This window comes from Notechis scutatus, chromosome 8 (assembly GCF_049901735.1).
Source record: "Notechis scutatus isolate UNSWTSFEM ecotype Mainland chromosome 8, rNotScu1.2, whole genome shotgun sequence".
Classification (NCBI taxonomy): domain Eukaryota; kingdom Metazoa; phylum Chordata; class Lepidosauria; order Squamata; family Elapidae; genus Notechis; species Notechis scutatus.
In genome coordinates this window covers 12714015-12739843 of record NC_142016.1, presented here as the reverse complement: position 1 = coordinate 12739843, position 25829 = coordinate 12714015, and the positions used below count along the sequence as shown (strand labels likewise).

Sequence of the window (25829 nt, the reverse complement as noted above, 5' to 3'; positions counted from 1 at the left end):
CCTCAACAAGGATGCTCTTGTCCATCTGGAGTAGCCAGTTTACCATGGTGGTCCAGGAGAGCTACCTGTTACTCAGGCCATGGGGCACTTTGACCATGTGCAAGCTTTGTCCTGCTTGTGGCAAATACACAGGGGCGTCCTAGCCAATAGTTCCCTGCCTCTGCAGCTCTTTTTTGCCTTATTCAAGTGGCCTTCATTGTTTTGCATCAATTAATTTGTTTGTCCCAAGGTGAAACAATGGGGGAGGGGGGAGGGGTTGCACACACACACACACACACACACACACACACACACCCACACGCATTCAGTGGGCTTGGGAGGAGGGAAGGGGGGGTCACACTGGGTGGGTCAATTATGCAAAAAGGGGGCAGGTCCATAGGATGAGTAGGGGAGCAGCCAGCTTTTTTCCTCTCTCTTTTCTTTGAGCCTTTCAGCTTTTGGAGAGGGTGGGATTCAAGGTTGTTGTTGTTTTTGCCCCCTTTCCCTTTTTCTTTTTTCCTTTCTCTTGTGCTTTTATGTGATAGTGCCTTTTAGGCTTAGCACTCCTTTCTATTTCCTGCCTCAAAATAGCAGCAAATGTCATTCAGTTGTGCAAGCTGAAGAGGCTTTCAGGGCTCAAAAAAAACAAACACAAAAAAAGGCTCAGGCCACCAGTATGTGCCCCCCCGCTTCCTCCCTCTCTCTGCCTTCATACCTTTTTCAGATGTTATATTTTTCTCCTTCAGGGATAGGAAAATGTGTGCTCTGAAGGAAAAGCCATAAGCTTTAAGAGTTGGTGCACGCCGCACTCTTAGCTTCCACCTTGGGGCAGTAGAAACAGGTATATTGTATCTCTTTCTTTAATCCTCCCTATATTTCATTTCCTGCCTTCCCTCCGGAGAGTAGAGGGGCTGTTTTTAAAACCCTTTCAACAACCCTGTAAGGTAGTTTCAGCTGCCTCTGTGTTTAGATCAGGGGGACATAATAGTTGTATCTCTCTCTCTGTGTGTGTGTGTGTGTATCGGGGAAGATCTTCCTTTGACTAGGGTGCTGGAATTCAAATCAAATGAGTGGACGGGCCAGAACTCCCCTGCATTTGTTTACGTTAAAATGCTCTTCATTCCCCCTATTGTTCCCCATGTATTTAAACTATATTTTTGTGTCTTGTGTCACGTCAAATGCTGCAATTCAGCCACAGCTTTTTAAAGGGTTCCATGTGTTATTCCTGAAGTTTTGGGGGCAAACGGGTTGGCCTGAGGCTTCGGTTTCTGCACAGCCCTAGTTTAATTCGGCCCATCTGGGTGGCAGGATTTAGTGCTCAAGCCTTTGGCTGATCTAAAAAGCCAAGCAGGTTTGGGCTTGGTTAAAATTTGGCTGGGAGATGTAAGGAGATGATGAGGCTGAGGCTGAAGGTGGAGTCAAATGCATATCGGTCTGGAGCAGTGGTGGGATTCCAATTTTTTTTTATTACCGGTTCTGTGGGCGTGGCTTGGCGGGCATGGCAGGGGAAGGAGACTGTAAAATATCCATTCCCTCCCCACCCCACTAACCTACTTTCCAGCTCCGTTCTCCAGTGCAGGGCAACTAAAGAAGACCCAGCCAATCAGCTGGGACTTGGAGACTGGGCCAGTCAGAGGTGGTAATTTGCCGGTTCTCCAAACTACTCAAAATTTCCGCTACCGGTTCTCCAGAACCGGTCAGAACCTGCTGAATACCACCTCTGGTCTGGAGTCCCTATGCCCCCTTGAAGTAGTGGTGGGATTCAGCCAGTTCACCACCGCTTTGGGACAACTGGTTGTGAACTTTCTGAGCAGTTTGGTGAACTGGTTGCTGGAAGAAATCATTAGGGCAGAGAAGCGGTTGTTAAATTATTTGAACCCCGCCGCTGCCTTGGAAGTTCCTCCGGAATTATCCAGGCCAATTTGCCTTGAATGTCAGTAGATCAGATTCCTGTGTAGAATAAAATAAATCATAGTGCTTTTTAACTAGAGGTAGTCCTGGATTTACAGCCACTCGTTTAGTGACCATTTGAAGTCACTTGGGGTGGGGGGAAGGGGGACTTGATTGTTTTTCCACACTTACCACCATTGCAGCACGTGATCAAAATTCAGACGCTTGGCAGCTGGCTCCTATTTATGACGATTGCAGCATCCCGGGGGTCAAGCGATCCCCTTTTGCGACCACCTGACCAGCAAAGTCAATGGGGGAAGCCAGATTCACTGAATAGTCATGTGAGTAGCTTGACCACTGCAGGTGATTCACTTAAACAACTGTGGAAAGAAAGGTCGTAAAAAATAGGGCCCAACTGACCCCGGTCTTGCTAAGCAAGAGAAATGCAGGATTCCACTGTGGTTGTAAATCAAGGACTGCCTGTGTATTGCGGTTCCTGGTTTCTTGCACCCGACAGGAAAGCATTAAAGAATGCAGGACTGTCGACTAGGCGGAGAAGTAAAACTTGACTTGAAGTTGACTTGACTTACTTTTTAAGTCTAAATCAAGACTGCTAAGTGCTTTCCTTAGGGGTCTCCAACCTTGGTAACTTTAAGACTTGTGGACTTCAGCTGCCAGAATTCCTCAGCCAGCTTTGCTGGCTGAGGAATTTTGGGAGCTGAAGTCTACAAGTCTTAAAGTTGCCAAGGTTGGAGACCCCTGCCTTAAAAGACAGGTGGCCTGAACCTGGATCTTCCAGCACTTGAGGACTCTCATATTCTGAAGACAGCATGTCAGCTAGTACAAATCTGGACAGGATTTGGAAACTGCAGCTGGCCATCTCATGTCCTATTTGTTTGTCTTCCTTTGCCCTTTGCCATTTAAGGCTTTGCAGAGATGACCATAGGTTGACAGTCTTTACCAGTGAGGTCTCGAAAAAGAGTGGACAGCTGTGGAAGAGGGCAGACCGTTACGTTACTGATGGGTTGTGTCAAGGAGAGAAACTCGGCAGGTGCAACTGGCTATGTTCACAGAAGGATACAGAGCGTAAGGCAAGTTGCAGCTGCTCCTATCCTTCCTTTCGTGGGACTGGAAGCCGTTCGTATCCCCATCCTCTGTGGCAGCCCTTCCCCCTTTAGCACTGCCCAGATGTATTGGATTGCAGCTCCTGGGTTGAGGAGAGGCACTCTGTTGCATCTGGTCAACCTGATATTCCATCAACCCAAGATGACAGATAGATGAAACCAACAATTGCCCACCTGCATTGACTCAGCTCTGCCCTACTCAAGGTTCCTTTGAACCAGGCATGTCCAACCCATAGAATGAGGGTTGCATGCAGCCTTGGATAACTAGTAATGTGGCCCCAGAAGATTGTAAACTTTTTAACAGTATTATGGGATTTATATACATTAACTATATTACATATAGCAATAGCTATAAGACTTATATACCGCTTTATAGTGCTTTACAGGCCTCTCAAAGCAGTTTACAGAGTCAACATATTGCCCCCAACAATCTGGGTCCTCATTTTACCCACCTCGGAAGAGTGGAAGGCTGAGTCAACCTTGAGCCTGATGGGATTTGAACCGCCAAAATGCAGCCAGCCGATAGTTAGCAGAATTTCTCTTCAGCCCAGCCCAGGAAAGCCAAAAGGTTGGACACCCATGCTTTAAACCAAGACTTGAGGGACATGAGGAACAGCTGGGAATGGGTGATTACAAAACTGAAGAGCTACCATGAAGCTACCACAGGTCTATGCTGTAGAACTGGGTCTCCAAACTTGGCAACTTAAGACTTGTGGGCTTCAACTCTCAGAGTTCCCAGCATGGCTGGCTTGAGGAATTCTGGGAGTTGAAGTCCACAAGTCTTCAAGTTTGGAGATCCCCGTAGTAGAACCTGGAAAGAGGCTTAATTTTAACCCCAGGATGGCCAAGCAAGTCATCTCTTGTGTTCCTGGCCAAGGAAGTGAGTGAATTCATTTGAAATAGAAATATCTCAAGGGTAACGTGAATGTACCCAAACCATCATCAGATTGTAGATTTGATGGCCACCAAATGTAGTCACAATCCTCAATTCAGATGATTTCAAGAAGAGGTTTGGGTAAATGCATGTAGGATCGGACTCCTAATGATTGCTGGTTCTGAATCATGGCAGCACACTTTAAGCTGGGTGGACATTGGGCAGGAAACTGGGTGGACAATGGAGAAAAACCATCATCTTCTCCCTCCCTCCCCCATGTTTGTGGCTGGCCAGTGGTGGACTAAACATTGGTCTTGTTCCCATCAAAGATAGACCTAGTGGCAAGGTTGTTGTTGTTGTGTAAGGTCTGAAGTGGTGCTGACTTGCTTGTGCTTGTTGACTGGACAAGACATGATGCATTTTGCTCAGTTGGCAGGTCATCCCAGGTACAAAATCATTTTATTGGGCTGCAGGTGCTCTAGAACAAGGGTCTCTCCAACCTTGGCAACTTTAAGACTTTGCTGGCTGAGGAATTCTGGGAGTTGAAGTCCACAAGTCTTAAAGTGACCAAGGTTGGAGACCCCTGTTCTAGAGTGACTCTGTCCGTGCAATGCCAACATCCCTCATTAAAGGTAAACGTTCCTCTCGCACATCTGTGCTAGTCACTTCTGGCTGTAGGGGGCGGTGCTCGTCTTCATTACAAGGCCAGCGCTGTCTGAAGACGTCTCCATGGTCAAGTGGCCGCCATGACTATAAACACCAAAGGCGCACGGAACGCTGCTCCCTTCCCACCAAAGGGGTCCCTATTTTTCTACTTACATTTTTTACATGCTTTCGAACTGCTAGGTTGACAGAAGCTGGGACAAGTAACGGGAGCTCACTCCGTCACGCGGCGCTAGGGATTCGAACCACCGAACTGCCGACCTTTCTGATCGATAATAAGAGGGATGGAATTAGTGCCCTCATTCCCGCCTCCGGCCTCTTTGCTCCCTTGCTTCCGAGCAGTGAATTTGGGAAAGGAAGGATTCATCCTGTGGTCTGCTTGTGACCCTGTTGCCTTGCACCGAGAGCCCCTGCCCTGATGTTTTATTCTCTTCCATTCTGGCATGCCTTGCTGGAGTTGGCCTCTCCCAGGACAGGAAGACGAATGAATTCCATTACGGGATCGTGATTTTATGCCACGTGTCAGGGAGTCTGAGATTAACTTGCTCACCAATCTGTGACAAAGCCAGATACACACATGCGCGCAACCCCCTTCAGCTGCCCCTGCCATCCCCAATGCCTTGGCGCACCGTTTCACACAGGCAGGACCCGGTTGCTGTTCGTAGGAGTTGTGGCTTGCCTTTTTTTGAGAATCTGGGCTAGGAAGTGTTTTTATTTTCTCCTCCTAATGCTACTTCCATGCATAGACAGTGGGGCAAGTTAGCTCTCCCCTGAGTGTCCTCCATATGGGTTGAACCAGTGATGGGATTCAATTTTTTTTTACTATCGGTTCTGTGGGCATGGCTTGGTGGGTGTGGCAGGGGAAGAATATACTGCAAAATCCCCATTCCCTCCCCACCCCACTAACCTGCTTTCCAGCTCCGTTCTCCTGTGCAGGGCAACCAAAGAAGACCCAGCCGATCAGCTGGGACTCAATGGGAGGCAGAGAATAGAGGGGGGCGGGGCCAGTCAGAGGTGGGATTTGCCGGTTCTCCGAACTACTCAAAATTTCCGCTACTGGTTCTCCAGAACTGGTCAGAACTGGCTGAATGCCACCTCTGGTTGCACCCACATTCTGGCTGAGCATTCGGGCCAGGCCAGTCAACCACCAGATTTTTCACTGCTTGCTTGTTTTGAATATATGCCTCCTTTAATGTACAGCAGAGTAAAAGTGTAGAACAGAACAGAAAACTGGTTACAAAACATCCTGAAGTACATGAGAGTCAATTTGGTGGGGTGGTTGAGGCACCAGGCTAAAATCCAGGCGACCAGGGGTTCTGGCACTACCTTGGGAAAAAAGGGCTAGCTGGGTGACCTTGAGCCAGTCACGTTCTCTCAGCCCTAGGAAGGAGCCAACGGCAAACCACTTCTGAAAAAACCTTGTCAAGAAAACTGCAGAAATTCGTCCAAGCAGCCTCTGAAAATCAGACATAAACGAATGAAAGAAAAAAAAACCATATTATTTTTAATAGCAAATTTCTAGTCCTCAGTACTAGAAAATTTGTACAGAATCTTCTTTTGTGCCCCTTAAAGAAAAGTTGAGGTTCCCAGTGTTTGAAGTAAGATAAAAGCCACATTTTTTATTTTATTTAACTGTTTATGTATATCCTACCTTTATTATTTTTTACAAATAACTCAAGGTGGTGAACATCAACACACCTTCCTGCTCCTATTTTGCCCAGAACAACAACCCTATGGAAGCGGGTTGGGTTGAGAGGGAGTGACTGGCTCAAAATCACCCAACTGGTTTTCATGGCTAAGGCAGGACTTGAACTCAGGGTCTCTTTTTTTTTAGCCTAGTGTCTTAACCGCTACACCAAACTGGTACTTAAGTGTCTAGTGGGACTCCTTCCCCTCTTTTGGAAAAAAAATAAACGTTATAAAATCTTTATTTTTTCCCCCTCAATTTGTGTGACTATTTCTGTTTGCTAATTTTAACTTCGCTCGGAACCTCCCTAACACCTCTGTAACTTTGATCTGTCTCGGTTTTCTTTTCTTTTTTCTTTTTTAGATAGGCGATGGGAGGGAGGGGGCTGTGAGAACAGTTTTCTCAGTAAATCCTATTGGCGGGATATAGAAGATTAAGTTGCAGAAAATGCACTGGGCCCTTAATAGCATTTTTTTTAAAAAAAAAAGCTTGCTCTTTCTGAGTATATTATAATGACATCGCTACTAGAGATTAGCCTGGAGAGGCAGGCACTATCCCACCCTTCCTTTTTGCGGGTGGGTGGGTGGGTGGGGGAATGGGGAAAACAAAAGAGATTCTTATTTGATCTGGGAAGTCTCATAAATAACAACAGTAGCCACCCACTTAGCTTGAGGAAACTGGCAAACAGGCTGGAAAAAAAGAGGGCTGGAGATCCATGGGGCTAGCTGTCAGAAGCCTGGTCTCCTGCCCTTGTGGACAAAGTCCAGATGTGCTCCGTTGCAAACAGGCAAAAGGTGACTGGGTTGCATTGAGACAATGTGAGAGCCTGCCTCCAGCCATCTGGCTCTTGTGTGTGTGGTTCTAGGGCAAGGGTCTTCGAACTTGGCAAATTGAAGACTCGTGGACTTCAACTCCCAGAATTCCTGAGCTAACATGACTGGAGGAGGAATTTTGGGAGTTGAAGTCCACAAGTCTTAAAGCTGCCGAGTTTGGAGAGCCCTGCTCTAGGGGAACTGATCCCCAGGATGGAACTCATCGGCCCAGCCTAACTCACCACAGCAACACACTACAGATAGCAGTAGCAGATGAACAGAGTTGGAAGGGACTTTGTCATCTAGGGTTGTCTAGTCCAACATCCCCATCCCCACCCAAGCAGGTGACCCTACACCCTCAGGGGTCTTCAAACTTGACAGTTTTAAGCCTTGTGGACTTCAACTCCCAGGATTCCTCCTCCAGTCATGTTAGCTCAGGAATTCTGGGAGTTGAAGTCCACAAGTCTTAAACTTGCCAAGTTTGAAGACCCTTGCCCTACACCATTTTTGACAGATGGCCATCTAATCTCTTCTTGAAAGCCTCCAGTGATGAAGCTCCCACAACTTCTGTTCCATGGGTTGATTGCTCTCACTGTCACAAAATTTCTCTTTATTTCTAGGTTGAATCTCTCTCCTTGTTCAGTTTCCATCCACTATTCCTTGCCTGGCCTTCGGGTGCCTTGACAACCAATAGCACTTATATACCGCTTCACGGTGCTTTTACAGGCCTCTCTAAGTGCTTTACAGAGTCAGCCTATTGCCCCCACAACAATCCGGGTCCTCATTTTAACCGACCTCGGAAGGAGGGAAGGCTGAGTCAACCAACCTTGAGCCGGTCAGGATCAAACTGCTGGCAGTCGGCAGATGTTTGACGTCTTCATCTCTCCCAGTTTAAATGCTGAGCGGCTTTAGGTGAGCCTGCCTTGCTGGCCCCATAGAGAAAATGCCCTCCACCCCATGGGACCAGATGGAAAGAGTCCATGCTTTGGGGGCGGGGGGGGGGAGAGAGGGAGGAGGGAGAGGGCAGGAGGAGGACAAAGAGAACATGCCTGCATTGGCTTAGTTTAGTCCTTTGCTTAGGACAGCAAGAAGCCGGGTGGCGTCATTCTGTTGCTGAGCTGATTTAAGCAAAGATGCCAAGGCAGGTTCAGTGGAACATGATTATTTGAAGAGAGAGTTTTTGAATGCCAGAGAGGAGTGGAGGAGGCAGGAGTGGGGTGGTGGTGCAGGGGGCAGTTTGCCAGGTTGCCATTTTGGCTTCGGCTGTGTGGAACCAGAAGCCTCTTCCGCGCTCCCTTTAGGCATCTGTGAAACAACCCAGATATGTAGGGAAGGGAAGGAGCGTCTGGGGAATGGGTGTGTGCGCACAAAGCAGATGCCTGCAGAAGAGAGAAGGATATGGGTGGGTGTTGCAGCTGACCCTCCTGGGGCAAACCACAAGCTTTCCCCTCCCCCTCCTCCTTTGTTCTGTTCTGGGATGCAGGCATCTGGATGTGCTTTGGGGGTGACTGGCTGAGACAGCGGGGAAGCTGAGGCAGCTAAAAAACTCAAGCAAGCCCGTCGCAAGCGTGAATGGGGCTCTCCGGGGCTCCAGTTTCTGAATCCTGGAGGGTGTGGGGGAGGAGAGAGAGGAGTGGGATTGGGGTGTTCCTGGATCCTGGCAGAGGCTGGCTGGCGCTGGAATGTGCTTGCAAAGGAGTGTGTGTGGGGGGGGGCGTTTGGCTTTGCTCGCACAGCCTATGGGGAGGATTGGGACAATGGAATAAGTTGGTTTTGTTCTTTTCTGATCTTTTGCTTTCCATGACTAGCCCTGTTGCTCCACACACAGGTGGGTTTCACACATTGCATAACAACCATCGTGCTGGGACAATGGATGCCAGCTTCACGGGAACCTGGGCAGTTCTGCTTTCTAACCAGAAAAGTTTATGGCTTAGTGTAACAAGTGCGCCCTGTTATAGTCTTGGACTTGGCCGTAATATTAGCAAAGAAGTACAGGCACCCTGTTTAGGGTTTCACAGGCTGGGAAGGAGTTGCTTTTACTCATGAACTGAGAGGTGGGGGGGCCTGTGTCTTGGAAATATTTTGTTGTTGTTGTTTCCAGTTAGTTGTGCTTGCCAAGAGTTTGGTTGTTGTTTTTTCAAAGAAGACCCAAACAATAGATATAGAATATAGATCTAGAAGAAGATATAGAATAACAGAGTTGGAAGGGACCTTGGAGGTCTAGTCCAATCCCCTGCCTAGACAGGAAACCCTACACCACTTCAGACAAATGGTTATCCCAACATCTTTTTAAAAACGTCCATATTGGACCATTCACAACTTCTGGAGGCAAGTTGTTCCACTGATTAATTGTTCTAACAGTCAGGGAATTTCTCCTTAGTTCTAAGTTGCTTCTCTCCTTGATTAGTCTCCACCCATTGCTTCTTGTCCTGCCCTTGGGTACTTTGCAGTATAGCTTGACCTCCCCTCTTCTTTGTTTGTATCCCACTCCCAAATTGTGCGGAGATTTTGTTTTGCCAAACAACATAGTTATATAATAACAGGAACATTTTTTTTCCAATCCCACCTTCCAATTTGCTTAGCTGACTTCAGAATAACCTGTTTCCCTAAGCATTCTGAGGTGAGAAGCCAGGGAAATGAAATTAGATAACCACGCTGAGCTGTGGGCCTGGTTTTACTTGATCCAAATCCAGGACTTAGAGGTGGGGGGAAAATGCTCGCTTGACCAGGTCTCCTGACACTGTAATTATAGAGAACACGCTTCTGTCCCCTTTTAGGAGAAGTTCTGTGTGTCCTTCATATTTCTACAATGATAAGGATTAGAGGCCTGTCATGTCTGAAGAAATATTTAGGAATCCAAATATTTTTGGATGTAGAAGAAAGTCAACTTGCAGCAAAAGGGTTGAATAATATTTGCACAGCCAGGGCTTGGTCTGGTCTGGTTGCCAATCAACCATGCTAGGAGTATGTCATTATAAAACGACTTTTTCCAGGCCCTGTTTACCCAGGAGAGGACTAGGAGAAACTCAACATGCCTTTTTTTTTTTTTTTTTTTGAGATAGAGGAGGGAAGAATCATCTAGAATTCCCAGACCAGCCTGGAAGTTGCAGACACAATACGTGGAGACGGTGCCAGGTTGGGGAACGCCGGTGTAGGAAAGGAGGGGAAAATGCCCAGATCTGTTTTAAGGAGTGGAAACTAGATTGCCGGGCGCCTGGCTTCTTCTGAAAGGACAGCTGTCTTCTCTCCCTCTTCCCCCCTTCCTGCTTCTCAAACCTTCCCTCACCAGAGAGCCGAAAGGGTAGATGTCAATGCCCTTTCCTGCCAACTCTGTTTCTGAGATTGCCCCTGAGTGTGAAGGACCCTGTTTTAATGTGTCGTGTGGAATGTGCTGTGGAATTCTCCCTGGGCAAATTAGGAGCCGTCCGGCTGGAGAACAGCAGCAAGGAAACGGGACTTCATTTCTTCAGGGCAAAAAGCATCCGAAGGAAAGAGGCAGGAGTCTCCTTGAAGGAGACGGGGGTTGATTCATGGAGAGGAGGCGGGGGGGCATAGCTAGACCGAGTGCAGCCTCTCCACTTTATGCTTCCTCCTCTCACCACCCCCACCAGCACTGCATGCATTAATGCAAACACACACAGGCCTGAGTGCTTCATTAGCAGCATGTAGAATGGAGCCCTGTAATGCATCCACATCCCATTAGCCTAATGAAAGGAGTGAGCAGGCACCTGGTCCTGTACGGAACTGCTGATTCTTGGCAAGTAGTTTGGGGCTGGCGGGCCTCGGGGTTGCTTAATGCAGTCTGGGAATTATTCGGGGTGAGTGGGTGGCGGGGGTTGGAGGCGGGGGGGGCGGGAAGAAGACCCCGCCGGGTCCCTGATTTTGGAAGGGCTAAACAGCCACATCTGTTGAATAGCGAGCAGATCAGCCACCCAAGAGCCTCGTGCTCTAAAGGCAGGGGAAGGGGGATCTGTAGTTGTGTGAGTGTGTGTCACATTGGAGGGAGGGAGGGAGGACTGGAACCAGCCTCTGAGAAGAGACTGGCTGCGTTTGGTTCCAATGGACAATTTAGAAACTGGCTCCCATTTAAATGCATGAAGATTGGCAGGCGTGTAATAAACCAGCTACCAGTGTCACAGTTTTTATGGATCGCCATCTGCCCATAGAGTAGCAAGTCTCTGCAATGTTCTCTGGTCTTAACTGGGTTTTTTTGTTTTTCAACCCATGCTATAGATAGAAGCAATGGGGGGAGAGGGAGGGAGGGTCCCTCAGGCACAAACTCCCCAACATCCCAAGCCAAAGTCAGCTGTCCTGTAACAGGTAGTCCCCGACTTACGACCACCATGGAGCCCCCCAAACATTTCTCTTGTTAAGTGAGTCATTGGCTAAGTGAGCTTTGCCCCCATTTTACGACCTTTCTTGCCACCGTTATTAAGTGAATCACTGCAGTTGGTAAGCGAGTAATCCGGCGGTTAAGTAAATCTGGCTTCCCCACTGACCTTGCTTGTCGAAAGGTTGCAAAAGGGGATTGTGTGACCCACCCCCCACCCCCAGGGGCACAGCAATGGTCATAAGTATGAACCAGTTGCCCTGCATCTGAATTTTGACCACAGGGGGATGCTACAAAGGTTGCAACTCTGAAAAATGGTCACAAGTCCCTTTTTTCCAGTGCCGTTGTAACTCTGAATGGTCACCAAATTGATGGATATAAGTCGAGGACTATCTGTACTCTCTTTTCTTTTTTAAAGTTTTTTATTTATTCTGACAACAAACATTGACAAATACGAACATAAAACATCAAATAAAACCATCTTTCCATTATACAGTGTGTCGGTTAGTACAAATCCTTTGTGCACGATATCAACAGTCTTTCCCTTCTAAATTTAAATTTAAATTCATATTGTATGAATCAACTATGCATATTCTATTATATTATTGTTAACTCCTTATTAGACTATAATTATAAATTCACGTCATCCTTTATGAGCAAATCTCAACTTTTACAAAATCTAGTTCATAATATCATTCATTTCATTGTAACCGGTTATAACGTATAATTACATTGTCTTATTGTACTCCCTTTTCTTGATGGGGAAATAAATCCCAAACAATATCCTATATATACTCTGGTGTTGCTTGTAAAATATCCGGCGGTGTGTCTAAAGGCAAACGAGAGCATCTTGTTCTCCTTCACTTCCCATGGATGACCCAACCGAGCCTTAATCAGCATCGCGAAAGAGTTAGATTGCCCAAATTCCGCTACTCGTTCTGTGGCTCCTGCTAAGAGAACCAACAAGATGGAGGCTGCTACAGAAGTAGCAGGAGCAGCAGTCATGGTCCAGAACGGGGGTCTCCAACCTGGACAACTTTAAGCCTGGTTGACTTCAACTCCCAGAACTCTTAAAGTTGCCAAGGTTGGAGACCCCTGTTCCAAAAGATCCCTGGATCCTCTTCATGCAGAGCAAGATAGATGAATCAACCTCGTCTTCAGAAGCCTCATCCAGGCCAAGAGAAAGCTGGGCCCACCACCTATAAGGCAAAAATCATAAAAGCATCGCTTACAGACCGCCATGGGTCGATTCACTCAGCATGCTGAGCTACAACTAGACTCTGTTATGGCTTAGCCTAATCTAGTCGAGCTTTTTTTGAGTTGGAGGTCCCATTTCCTTGGGAGCAGTTCTGTTGAGGCTCTCCTGGAAAGTGGAGCTAAACAAGAGGAAGACACAGGGCCCCAGCCGGGCAAAAGCGAGTGGGACCCCATCTTTCTTTCTCCGAAGCACCAAATCTTTTATCATCTCTTCTTTCTTGCAGGCTGTGGGAAAGGGAGAGACTGCTCTTCCCCAGAGGTCTGAATTAATCTTTTGCGCAGAGCCACAGGTTGTTCACATCTGTGGGAACCTCAACAGGGTCATTATCTTCCCTAGCCTGGTATCCTTCAGATATGGCAGGGCTACGAGTTTTCGGAGTGCTGGGAATGACTCTTTCTTTGAAAGACTACAAAGTTGGGAAAAGTTATGGTTGATAACATTATAATTTTCTCAGCCAGATAGAAAAGGGATCTGCTTGCTAGTTCAAAAACCCCTAAGACCAACAATGGATCAAAAGGAGAAAAGGATTATATTCCATAGCCTTCGACAATTGACTCTTCCCTGACCTCCTTCCCCAATCTGTAAAACAGGAGTAATGTTTCTTACTACACTAGGCTAAGCCACGACAAAAAGAATGCTTACCTCAAAGATCGAAAGAATTCTAGACAGGGAGTTGCTATTCTTTTAAAGTCTCTGAATTTAATCAGCTGCTGATGCCGTAGAGAAGCCTTACAGGAGATTTTCCCTGATGTCCTTTGACTAAAATGTTGGTTCTGGAACCGTGGGTAAGCTGTAATATGAATAAAATAGCTCTGTGGAAGTTTGTCTTTATGTAGTAACATTGCAGAGAAGAGGAATCCAAATGTGCTGCAGAAAACCGAGCATGATTTGGTAAGCTTAAAAATAATAATAGATAAAGCCATTGAAAGGGAGCGGAATTGCAAAGTACGTAGGGAATAGGATGCCGTGTCTTAGCCATGACATGTCTAGGCTTCTGGATTTCAGTTTCCAGAATTCACAGCAGTGGCCATACTGATGATTCCAGGACTTGAAATCCACAAACTTGGACATTACCCAGGTTGGGATAGATTGGGTGAGGCCTTCTTTGATTGAACGTAGATAATAGGACTGTTCTGCTACAGCTAACTCTTTGTGGAACAAGAGCAGAGGCGTGTTTCTGTGAAGTTTAGATTCTGAATCGGCCCAAAGACCAGGCTTATTTTAAAGTTTACCTTCTCACCCAAAGTAAAACTTAGTGATGTACTCCGTGTGAGCCAGAGGTGGGTATTCAGCAGGTTCTGACCAGTCCTAGAGAACCGGTAGCGGAAATTTTGAGGAGTTCGGAGAACCGGCAAATCCCGCCTCCGACTGGCCCCGCCCCCTATCTCTTCTCTGCCTCCCAAGTCCCTGCTGATTGGCTGGGTTTTCTTTGGTTGCCCTGCACAGGAGAATGGAGCTGAAAACCAGGTTTAGTGGGGTAGGAAGGGAATGGGATTTTGCAGTAACCTTCCCTTGCCATGCCCACCAAGCCATGCCTATAGAACCGATAGTAAAAAAAAATTGAATTCCACCATCGGTGTGAGCTCTTAGAGCAGGATGGCCAACTTCGACAACTTTAAAGACCTGTTGACTTCAACTCCATGCTGGCTGGGGGATTCTGGGACTTGAAGTCCATAGGCCTTAAAGTTGCCAAGGTTGGATACCCCTGCTCTAGAGGCTGCAAAAAAAAAAAAACAGCAGCAAAACAATCCCCATCACCAGGCAAACCGTAGGCGTAGGCGTTGAGTTGCCCACTGTGATTTATTGTGTTGAATGAACCCATCCAATTGTGGTTTGTTCCATAAATCCTAACGAAGGGAATAGCTTGCTATGAGGCCCATACCCAGCTTCTTTCAACTTTGCACATTGTGGTGTAGTAAATATAATACTCAACGCAGATCTTTATTCCTATAAAAATAATTCTAGCCAGCATTGAGGCCTCTCTTGCTTGCCACCCCCTCCAGCACTGGGTGGATGCCTCCTTTTCCAGCTTGTTAAACTGGAAGCAAAGCACCCTTGATAAGATGAACGGCATTCATCACCCGTCTCTTCCCCTTCTCCCCCCTTTTCTTTTGCAATCTTGACAGAAGATTGTTATTCTGAAGCTGCTATTTGTATCAGGGTGAACTCTTTATCAACCCACCACCACCACTGTTGATGTCAGTGGAGATTTGTCGGAATTGCATTGGAGGAACAAAAGTTGAATTTTCCTGCCTTGTGTGCTGGCATTTGCTAATTATTAAACTCCTTCCTGACTGCCGTTTTGCTTCCTGATATAATGGGTGTGGAAAAAAATGCAGCATCCCACTGCATCTTGCAACTTGGTTTTGGAAAAGTTCCGTTCTCACAATTCACGGGACCCCCAGATGGTGGTCAGCCTCACTGGGAGACCCTTGGAGACAGCATGCAAATACCTTTAACTCCTCCCCCCCCCGCCAAAGAAAGATCATTCTGAAGTTTGAACATTATTTCTCCCAGGCGACCGTGTGCATTTGTCCTTTTAAATGCGGTGCAATGTATTTTATTTGCTTATGTGACACAACTGAGCTGTCAACAGGAAAACTCCGGTGATTGAAGTCTACTCTCAACCAGGAACTAGGTAACCTTTGGCAATCACCTTCACTACATAGGGTGGTGGTTGTAGGGGAAAATGAGAGGAAGGTGTGCCAAATGAATGAATGAATGAATGAATGCCACGGGGTATTTAACCAAGTTTCAGCTGGGTGTGTTTTCCAGTCCAGTGCACACAGGGATATACAGAGCTAGTGAGTTAAATGTGAGATAGTTGTGCAACTAGTTTGCACTTCATTCCTCTAAGGCAGGAGTCCTGCACTGGAACCGGTCCGTGGCATGCCAGCAACCGGGCCGTGCAAACAAGTGATGTCCCATCTGTGGGGTGCAGGCAGCACACAAAACCATGCCCCCTCTGGTCCACAGAAAACAGTCCGGGGGCGGGGGGGGGCACTGCTGTAAGGCATGTTTTATATAAGAGCTGTGGTGGTGCAGTGGTTAGAGTGCAGTACTGCAGGCTACTTCTGCTGATTGCTGGCTGCCAGCAGTTGGCAATTTGAGTCTCATCAGCTCAAGGTTGACTCAGCCTTCCATCCTTCTGAGGTCGGTAAAATGAGGACTCCAATTGTTGGGGGCAATAGACTGACTCTCTAAACTGCTTAGAGAGGCTAAGCACTGTGAAGCAGTATATCGTAAAGGACTCAATTGTTGGGGGCAATAGACTGACTGCTTAGAGAGGGCTGTAAAGCACTGTGAAGCAGTACATACCGGTAAGTCTTAAGTACTATTGTTATTGCTATTGTAGATGCAATTGAGAAATACCTATTGTGGCTATGACAATGTTTGCTTGGTTGTTTATTTCTCTAACTTATTTTTATTTATTTATTAAAATGTGCCTCTTAAAGTACGCCTGACAAAGAAAGCATATTCGGCAAACAAGGACCGTTGAAGGTCCAAAAAAATGCACCATAGGGAATATTTTAACATATATTTAATATGTTAACGTAGTGACTATTTTAGTGACAACTTGTTGCTGGTTGCCACCAATCGGACGAGGTTCACTAAAAAGGTTGTTAGCTTGGATTTGACTTAGTGTTTTGTATGAACTGAGCCATGGTGGCTTCAGTGAACAAATCAACATAGCGATGGGGATGTGATTCTAGCCATTCTTTCCAAACCGTGGCAAACAGTCCTTAGAAGTCTGTACTAACGAGCAGCAATAAGTTAAGCGCGCATTTTAAAATTCCTGGACGCCTGTGTGAATGCCTTTTTAAGAGCTGGCGTGACTGAGATGAAAGCGGGGCTGCCGAAAGAGCACGGCTGGGTAGGTTCCTTTTTCCAAATCGGGGCGGGGAGCGCACTCCGAAGGGCTCCGGGTCTGGCGCAAGCAGGGAGGAAGGCAGGCTTGGTGAAAGACTCGGAAGAGGCGCTGGCTTGTGCCTGCCCAACGCCCGGGACTCAAACGCCCGGACTCGGCGAGCTGCAGGCAAGTACAGGCTTGCTGTTACCAATTTGGGAGCTGCCCCTAATTGGGCCACGGAGGACGCTGCGAAAGCCCTGGATCTTTCGGAGCTTAAGCTGGAAATTCTTGGAGGGCCGCCTGAGGAAATGGTGAACCGGGCGTGGGTTATTTGGGGGAGGAGGAGGAGGAGGAGGAAGGACTGCTGAACGTTTCAGCACCCTGCGGGTTGGAAGCCCTTCCTTACATAGCAAGCCCGGCTTTGGGAGTTTTCTCGCCGCGGGGAGTTGGGACTTCCCCGCCCCCCCCTCCCCGGGTCAGGGCCGCCCCCCCACCCGTTTCTCCCTTTTCCCCACCTTCTCTTCCTCCTCCTCCTCTTCCTCTCCCCCTTGGTGGGGCGATCGGAGAGGCTCGAGAGGGATGCCAGCCGCTCCTGATCCAGGTCCTCTTGCGTCTGCTGCCCCCAGCTGGCTCTCGGTGCGCCTCCGCGCGGAGTTCGCGCTTGCCTCGACGCCGCGAAGCGCTCCGGGGGCGACCTGGCCATCTTTCGTGGCGGGGTTTTTTCCCTAAGACTTGCCGGGTTTTTTTTTTTCTATGCCACCCCCTCGCCTCCTCCTCCACCCCCAGGAGTAGATGGGAGTTCGTTTTTTTTCCTATTTCTATGTGGTGTTTTTTTTTCCACCCCCACGACCGAGCCTGGCGAACTGCTCGCGCCTCTCCGGCATTGCAGTGGCTGGAACTGGCTCCGGGAAAGCCTCGCCAAGGAAAGCAGGCTGTTGCCGGAACCAATTAGGCTGTAGCCAGCAGGCAGAGTTTCAGCCCCTGTTCTTTCCGGCCTGTTCTCTTCTGGCCCTTCTGTCTTTTCTCTCCCCCCACACCTCCCGCCCTCCCCGCTTTCCTCCCTCCCCTCCCTCCCCAAAGCTTTCTCTCTGCGCTTTCTCCCCGCCTCCGGGATCTCAGTTGCCTCTCCGTGCCTTGCCTTGTCGGAGCTTGTTTTGGGCAACGCGGAGTTGCGAGTGAGTCATGCCGCGCGGAGGGGATTTGAAAAGCGCGTCGGGTTGTCGCTCGGCACCTTAGCGCTGGGAGGGGGGCGCGGGGTGAGGGGTGGGAGAAAGGAGGGGCCTGGGACCGGGCAAAGGCGGGCTTTGCCCGAGCCCCCGTTGGTGGGGGGCGGTGGAGCGTGGGGGGTATGTGCGTTTGGCTTGGCGCGGCGGGCTGGAGGGTGTCTTGTCTCTCGGTCCTGCCTGCTCGGAAGAAGCTCTTTGTCTCCGGCCAGGGAGTTCAAGGACTTCCAGGGAGTTGCAGGGCTGCCGTCTGGGGGCGGGGGGGGGGGGGAAAGAGATCCCCTTCTTTGTGGAATTGCATTTTTGAGTGTCTGTTTCTTGCTCAGGGGAGGCTGCTTTGGAGCGTCCTGGGCACCTGCTTGGAACAGATTGTCCGGGAAGGAAGGGAGAAGGTTGAGATGTTAGCGGGTTCAGACTTCAGCGGTGTCCTCACGTTGGCAGCTTCCTTGTAAGCCTCGCTGCCAGGCACAGAGGGGATTCTGGTTTGCCTACCTTGCAGGGCTGCTGTGAACGTGGCCCTCAAATCTGCCCAGGAAGCCCTTGGAGCCTTCTGAAAGTGGACACATGATCCAAAGCCTGGTGCGATTAGAGTCTGCCTTCGTAGGTCGTCTCCCCCCCCCCCCCATCTTGGACCCCTCCCTGCCCCTCCACTCTGAGATTTGCCTTGAAACTTGAGCCTGGAGAGACCCTCCAGCCTCCTTCCTGCATCACCCACCCCATCTGGGTCAGGCGGGCCAAGAGGCCTCTTTCCATTTCCCTGGAGGTTGGGGTGGGTGGCTGGGTGGGTGGGTGCGCCTGCGCACCCGATTTGTCACTTTTGGCTGAAGCCGCCAGCCGCTGAGTCACTGACAAAACTTTAGAGCTGTTGGAACTTCCTGCGAAGCTTGCAGGGAGGTAGGGAAGAGAGGAGCCAGGTGGGGAGCCAGCCGAGCAGAGAAGGGTCAGAGGCGGCTGAAAGTTGGGGCCGGAAATGCGGTCGCCCTGTTTTCTGAGGGTGGCATTCAACCCGGGATGACGGGGGTGGCGATGGTTGCTTTTTGCAGAAGGAAGAAGAATGCCCGAGATCCAGCCGCGCCTCTCTCTTTGAGTCTTCACACTTGTGGTGAGGGGGGGGAGGGAGGAGGTTTCTCTGGAGGCAGCCAGCATCCTGTTGTCATGCTGTCCTTCACCTCTTCCTCCTCCTCCTCCTCCTCCTCTTTAATTTTAGCTTTGCCATGCCTTGAGCTGCACAGCTAAGACATTTGCAGCGCCACTGAAGAGGGAGGGAGGATTTAGGTCAAGCACTCGAGTGAGTAGAAACAGCCATCTGTGAACAACACGAAGGCCACCCAAGGCTGAGAGAGATGGGAGGGAGGTGCAATGGTTTTTGTGGGGGGGAAGGGGGGGGGCTGGTTTCCAGAGGTTGGGCAGCAAGCTGGCTTTTCAAGAAATGCACAACAGGCATCTTCTCTCTGGCTTTCCCTCCCCCTCTTTCCCTTTCCTGGCAGATCGTTATCCTCCATTTCACGTATCTCCTGGAAACAAACCTGACCAAATCTTTCCTTCCCTCCCTCCCTCTATCCATCCCTCACTTCTCCCCCTCCCTTCCCAGCACACAGACTCACAGAGCTTTGTCAAATGAAGGAGAAAGCTGTGTTGGAACTGTTTAGGCAAAGCTCCAAGATCATCCTGACATCTTAACAGGAAGAGGGGTGGGATGTATGTAAGTGTGTGTGTGTGTGTGAGAGAGAGGGGTGGGGGGAGAGAGAGCACTCATATGCACATGTGCCTAGGCGTATTTGTGTGTGCTTAGTGTGGAGTGAGAAGTAGATAAAAATGATGCTTGGCCAGAATTAAACCCGCTTTGGGTGGGGAGGGGGAGGGAAGGGTGTGTGCGCAGGAAAAGTTCTGGAGTCCTGATGAGAAAGACAGTCTGACCGCTGCTGAAAGCTTTGGTGGTGATGGTGAAGCACAACAAAACAGCCACAGAACGGGGCTGTGGCGAGCAGGAGGAGAAAGGAGGGAGGCCCCTGAGATGTTCCGCATGAAAACTGGGATAGATTTCCTCCTGGGTAATCCTAAAAGAAAAGGCATGCAGAAGATGGCTCAGCTGCCATCACGGGAGTGGTCCTTGGTGCACCCTGAGCTTGCTTGTTTTGTTGCTGACGTTTCATCACCCAAACTAGGTAACTTTATCAGTGTTATTGGTGGTGGTGATCTTGCCTAGTTTGGGGATCACGAAGGGACTGCAAGAAAACAAGCTCAGCGAGAGCACCGATCACAGTCAACCCTGAAAACATTGCAGAAGTCAGTGGCTCCCTTCTCAGAAAAAGCAAAAGAATTGGGTACTTTTCCTCCATGGTTGGGAGTTGAAGGCAGCCTTGGAAAAAGCGGCAGCAACAACTGTGGATTTGTTGGCTGGCCTTGAGAAAGTCTCTCTCTCTCTCTCCCGCCCGCACCCCCTTCTCCTCTCTCAGCCTTTCTTTCTTCTGCATCTCTGCCCAGAAGCGGTTCGTGTGGGTGGGTGGAAATTAAAAAAAGGGGGGGGGAATCAAAAAGTTTGCCTCGGCAGCAGTGTCTCAGTTCAAAGGCAATGTGGAAAATTCAGCCTGGTGTTGGGGATGGGAATTGGCTAAGAATGTCGTCCTTGCTGGGCTTAGCATTCTTGCATAGAGGGCCTGGTTCACAAAAGGGCCTAAGGTGTTGTGTGAATCAACCAGGCTGTGTTGTCACCATGTGCTAAACCCCAAAGCAGATACCCAGTTTTGTTTTGTTTTTTTAATTCAGACTGAGCTCATGTACTTTATAGTTTGGAACAGAGGTCTCCAAACTTGGCAACTTTAAGACTTGTGGACTTCAACTCCTAGCTGACTGGAGAATTCTGGGAATTGAAGTCTTAAAGTTGCCAAGTTTGGGGACCCCTGGTTTAGAGGATTCACATCCTTTACTTGAGTTATCGAATGAACCTACTTTCTGGATTCAGTTAACACACTGAGCTCCAGATTAACCAAGCAGGCTGGGTGTTCACCTGAAAGTCACCAGAAAGACAAGAAGATTACTCAAGTTTTGCACGTTGTATGCATGTAGTTCCTAGGTTTCTAGTTATGTGTGTTGGGCAAAGTCAACCATACTTTGAGAGCCTTCACTTGGGGTAAAAAGAACAACAGCCTTGAGAATATTCAAAGTTGAGATGAACCCTTCTGCTACCTTTTAGCTTTTGTGGCCAGGGAGACCTTCTGAAACTTGGCTGGCTGGAGAATTCTGGGAGTTGAGGTCCACAAGTCTGAAAGTTGTCAAGTTTGGAGACCCCTGGTTTAGAATGTTTTGCCATCCTATTCAGTTAGGTGGGTAAAATGTGAGTAAAATGTGTTGATTTGAGGTAAGCATAATGCCCAATACTCAGCCTTCCGGTGGGAATTGCAAGTCTGTCTTTGCACTTCTCAGAAATTTGCCTCATGAAAAATTAAGGTGTTGATCTGCTGGATCAGAAGAAATCTTCAAATAGACCAGGGTTCTGTTTTCTGAAGCCTGGTGAGATGCCTCCAAGAAACCCATAATAGGCAGGTCATGAAGACCAAAGACTTGGTTTTTTTCACTGAGCAATCCAGATGAAAAGCCACTGATAGGTGAATCCTTGCATGAATTTTTATCATGCCTCCCTCCACAAGCTTTGTAAAGAAGGGGCCATCTCTGTATCTGGTAGTAGCTTTCTTTAAGTTACACATGAAGTTTAAAAAAAAAAAAACCTTCTTTCCCTCTGTCCTGCATCTGCTACCAATTAACCACACTAGGTGACCCCGAGTTCCAGTATCATGAGACAGGAAGGAAAATTTCTCTGCACCATGCATAATTTTATAAAATCTCCCCGTCTCCCCAGTCCTCTTCTTTGCACCACCACCTGGAAAATCAAGAATGTGTTACATTTTGAAGAGCTGCTCAGATAGGCTGAGGTATTCTTCTCTTGCATTTGGCCTCACAACCAGCCTCCATAGGGAAAATGGTACAAAATATATATATATATATCAAAGAAGAAGCTTCATAGGACTCCTCCTTAAGGCTCCTGCTCTGGTCAAAAGAAGCTCCAGATTTTTTTCCCCTACCTCTTGTATGCACATTGCTACATGTCTCCGTTGGCTCCGCTTCCCCACTTGGCATTAGTGTGTCCATTTGGTCCTGGTTTTGCTTGAGGGTGTTCACCATTTTGTCCTGGCTGAAGAAGCTCTACCTCCAGTTCTATGGAATCCATGGGTGTCCTTCACGCTCTTTGAAACTGTTTGGCAAAAGTAAGCAGGCAAGGTACTTTCCTGCTTTGAACAGAAGGCCTGGCCTGGCTGGGTCTTAAGCATAGTAATTGGATTCTTTCCCAACTGGAATGACAAACAAGTAACAGATGGAAACTTTTCAAAGAAAGATCCATCCTAAAACTAAGGGGAAATTTCCTGCCAGTGAGAACAATTGATCAGTGGAATGACTTGCCTTCAGAAGTTATGGGTGCTCCAGTGCATCACTGGAGGATTTTAAGAGATTGGACAACATCGGTTTGAAATGGCACAGGGCAGTGATGGCGAACGTTTTTGTTGTGTGCTGAAAGCGTCGTGTGTCCCCCCCCCGTGCATGCGTGCACAACATCCCTGCCCCACCCCCTTACCTGTACTGCGGATGCACATGCCTCCCAGATAATTTTCGGCCCATTTGAGGCCATTTTCTCCCTCCCAGAGGCTCGAGGGAAGCCTCTGCAACTTGAGAGGCTGAAAATGGGCCCGTTTCGGCACTTCCGGTATTTCCGGAAGGCCCGTTTTTCGGCCTCCCGAGGCTACAGAAGTTTTCCTTGAGCCTCCAGGAGGGCGAAAATGGCCTCAAACGGGCCAAAAACCAGCTGGGAGGCACGCACATGCGCAGTGCAGGTAAGTTTGGTTGGGGCTTGGGGCTCTCCATGCCACCTGTGGCACGCATGCCATAGGTATCACGGGTATAGGGTTTCCTCCTTGGGCAGGGGGTTGGAGTAGAAGACCCCCCCGAGGTCCCTTCCAAGTTTGTTATTCTGTATTCCAACTTGTCCACTTTTAAGAATCTGTCTTGCTTTTCTAAGAGCCATTTTCTCTTGGCAAAACTGGATACATGAATAAGACTGCATTTTCCCCCTTCCATTATAAGGAATCTTATCTTGCCACAGAAATTTTAAAGTAATGTAACATGTAGCAATGAGGATAGTTCTGGACAGCGTTTATAATACATGCATGCACAAACATAATTCTATCAACTCCATTGTTAAAAAAAACAACTATTGCCTTTTGCAGAGGTGGACTTTTAAATCGACCTTCTTTAGATGTCAAGAATAATAACATCTGGAGCACCACTTGAATACCATCAGCCTTGACAAACACCACAATCAGTCAATTGCAAAAGGCAGTGTTACCAGGAGAAGCTTACATCCTGCATTGATGCCTTTAATACCATCAAACAACAACATCTGTCTAACTCAGATACTTGGGAAGGACTCGATAGACAAAAATGCCAAATCCAATCTAAACATCTGGCTGACTGTGACAAACCACAATGAATAGGAGTTGCAGGTCCTAATTGGATAGTTTGCCACTACTCACCAGTGAATTGATGAGCCACATCCAATGGTGCCCATAATGATTTGTAGCTGATAATAAAAATGGCCCCATTCATTAAAACTAAACATGAAGGAAATGTTTCCAAGTTTTGCAATTTAGAAGGTAGAATCTTTCCAATTGATAGGAGCAAACTGAGTGAGAGAAATAGGAATTAGGAGATAGGAATTAAATAGGAAACAAGTCAGTATCGTAGAAAAGCATATCATCTAACAAAGCGTAAGAGTTTGGGAGCATATCTGCTAACTACCTTTTGGGCTTCTTTATTGACCCTACAAATTTATTCATGCAATGCAATCTAGTTACTGGAGCCAACCATTTTCTGGATTTGCACACTGCACTGGACCATAAACTACACAGGGGCCTTGGTTCCCACTGCATCCTAAGCCATAAAGTATTAGCCAAGGTCACCCATATAGTGTGAATAGAGCTGCTGTGATCATAATTGAACTTGATTAAATCCATTGTGCAGAGAGATAATTATGTCTATTGGATTTTGGCACACCCAGATTTTTCTTCCCTTTGTTTTCATGTTTGCAGTCGTGATGTAAGAAGCCTGAAGTTTTCACTTGTGTAGGTACATGTCTTTCAGAGTGTCTTATGTGGTGTGTTTAGGAGCGGTGAGATAGAAGGATAGAAGGTGCTCGGTGTCAGGTTATTTTCAGAATCATGAAGTACCCAAGCCTGGGGCTCAACTTTTCTTTTGGCCAGAAATACATTGGAGAATATACTATTGGCTGCTGTGAGTCTCTAGAAAGAGCTAATGCAGCAGGCCATTTTATTAATTTATCAAATTTTAAATTTTATTATACACACACTGGCTATTTTGCCATGAAATCCAGAAAGTTTTGCCTCTACAACCTTGTGCAATTTTGGGGAGTGTTTGTGCGTATATGTATTCGGTCACAGCTGCAATTTTAAAGTTTAGGAAGCCAAGTTTTTTAAAGGAGATGCAATTGTAATGCCTTAATACAGGGGTCCCCAAACTTGGCAACTTTAAGACTTGTGGACTTCAACTCCAAGCAAAGCTGGCTGGAGAATTCTGGGAGTTGAAGTCCACAAGTCTTAAAGTTGCCAAGTTTAGAGACCTCTGACTTAATATATAACTCTATCACGGTTTTAAAGGTTTTGACAAAACAGCAAATTAAGATTGTAGCAATAGAAGAGGGCAGAATTGGTGGGCTGGGTTCACACAACATACTAAAGCCCAAATTAGGTTGGGGGGGGGAATTAAATGTATCTTTGGTATAACAAACTATCTCCAAGTAAATTAGATTGCCATGACAAGCTGAGATGGTTAGATTCCCACAAGACTGAACCAGGGTTTTCCAATACCATCCAGTCCCATCTATATACGACTAAACCTCTTGTGTTTGTCCCTTTGTAACCTTTTACTGGGTGAAATGGTGCATGATAGGGCAGACATTTTTCAACCAAGATACCTCAAATGGGATAACTTACCAAATGTCTCTAAAATCCATAACCCATCAACCTATTCTCCAAAGCACTTGAAGGCCGGACAAGAAGTAATGGATGGAAACTGATCAAGGAGAGAACCAACCTAGAACTAAGGAGAAATTTTCTGACAGTTAGGACAATTAATCAGCGGCACAATTTGCCTCCAGAAGTTGTGGGTGTTGGGGGTTTTTAAGAAGAGATTGGACAGCCATTTGTCTGAAATGCTATAGGCAGGGTTTCCTGCCTAGGCAGGGGGTTGGACTAGAAGACCTCCAAGGTCCCTTCCGATTCTATTATTCTGTTAAGAGCAGCCACGACTAGTTTGTAGGCTCATCCCATCTTTGTATCCCTATCTTAAGATCTTAAGGCTGCTACCGGTTCGCCACAGTTCGGGCGAACCCGTAGCTAACTGGTAGCTAATTTTATGGCGAGTTCAGCAAACCGGCAAATCCCACCCCTGGCTGGCCCCACCCATTCCTCCCCGCCCCTCCCAGGAGTCTCCACATGGCCCATTTGGGGTCCCAGGTAAGTGCAAGGCCCACACGGAGGCTCAGGGAGAGTGAGAAACGGGCCTGGAAGGGTGGAAATGGGCCCGTTTCCAGCCTCCAGAGCCTGGCGAGGGTGAAAACAGCCCCCCACCGTGGTGCAGGAGCCTGACTAGACCACGCCCACCGTAGCCACGGCCACCCAGCAACTGGGAAGAGAACCCGTTGCTAAAAATTTTGAAACCCACCCCTGCTTAAGATGGGCAAGGTTTGGAGCCAGGTTTAACTTTAACCCATTTAGTTCAGTATTATGAACACAGGCTGACAGCCCTCCGAAGCCCAGGTCTTCCTGGCAATGCCTGGAATCGAATCTGGTACCCTTCAGTGTACAAAGCAGACCCTCCGTGGCTGATCTGTGCATGCCACTGAGAATAAGAAGGAGAACACAAAAGCCTTGTTTGTTTCCCTTCTCTCTGAGGACGATAAGCAACATTCACAAAGCTGCAGGAGTGGAAGCATCACAAGGGGGTAGCGTGTCAGAAGCTTCCTTCACAGCACCTTTTCTGCAGGAAAGAACCATTCTTTCGTCTTAAGGCAAC

The 25829-nt window shown here is 47.8% G+C and overlaps 1 protein-coding gene across 9 annotated transcripts in view; it reads left to right on the top strand.

Annotated features, from left to right (window-relative positions):
* Nucleotides 1–25829, top strand: part of AHDC1 (AT-hook DNA binding motif containing 1) — a 269420-nt gene that overhangs the window by 61497 nt on the left and 182094 nt on the right. Inside the window, exon 1 of one of the 9 annotated variants that reach the window (XR_015750455.1) lies at nt 17571–17642. The exons of 7 other annotated variants lie outside the window; for them this stretch is intronic. The gene's annotated coding sequence lies outside the window, so the exon portion shown is untranslated. Of the gene's footprint in view, nt 1–17570; nt 17643–25829 lie in introns of those variants that run through there. One more of the 9 variants, XM_087970684.1, reaches the window with a different exon arrangement.